Raw genomic sequence first — 796 nt, forward strand, 5'->3', positions numbered from 1 at the left:
ACAAGGTGAGTGGGGTAAGCCAAGGTACTAGAGGGATGTTGTGTGTGGACTCCTTCTTGGGTACAACTTCACTGAGTCACTTTATCCCCACACAGGAGATAAAGATAAAAAAAATGGAGACAACATTTATCACATGAATGACAGTATTACTAGTCAAGGCAATGAAATACCTTCCCTGCTCATTATCCAGGAAGAGGACTGTCCTAGGCTTGAAGAGGACAGTGTTTCTTTGAAGAATCTGCTCAGCTCTGGAAGAGCAGGTCTAGGCACATCCAGGTCCAAGGAAGGGTCCCTGAAGGGACCCTCATATCAAGATGTCCTTATAGAGGGGGGACCAGGGTTTCTCTCTCAGTCAATCCAGGTCATCCCTGAGCCTGTTCCTACCCACCAGAGGACTGAGGGGAGCTCCACATGTGGGGGACACCAAGGAAGATGCCATGAAGCCCACAACTCATACAGATGTGAAAAGTGTCCCAAGATCTTTAGGTATTTCTCTCAGCTAAAAGCCCATCAGAGAAGACACGATAACGAGAGGACATTTACTTGTGCTGAGTGTAACAAAGGCTTCTTCCAAGCATCAGACCTACACGTGCATCAGAAGATTCATGCAGAAGAGAAGCCTTTCACGTGCAGCACGTGTGAAAAATCCTTCAGCCACAAAACCAACCTCCTGGCACATGAGAGAATCCACACAGGGGAGAAGCCCTATGAATGTTCCCTCTGCCATAGAAGGTACCGCCAGTCGTCCACCTACCACCGCCACCTGAGGACTCACCAGAAAAGTGCCTTCAGAGGT

The 796-nt window shown here is 48.5% G+C and overlaps 1 pseudogene; it reads left to right on the forward strand.

Annotated features, from left to right (window-relative positions):
• Positions 1-6: 6 nt before the first annotated feature.
• LOC102738180 (zinc finger and SCAN domain-containing protein 4 pseudogene) lies at positions 7-782 on the forward strand (annotated as a pseudogene).
• The last annotated feature ends 14 nt before the right edge of the window (positions 783-796 follow it).

Source organism: Leptonychotes weddellii, unplaced genomic scaffold, assembly GCF_054177405.1.
Source record: "Leptonychotes weddellii isolate Sample4059 unplaced genomic scaffold, ASM5417740v2 HiC_scaffold_45989, whole genome shotgun sequence".
In the NCBI taxonomy this organism is placed as follows: domain Eukaryota; kingdom Metazoa; phylum Chordata; class Mammalia; order Carnivora; family Phocidae; genus Leptonychotes; species Leptonychotes weddellii.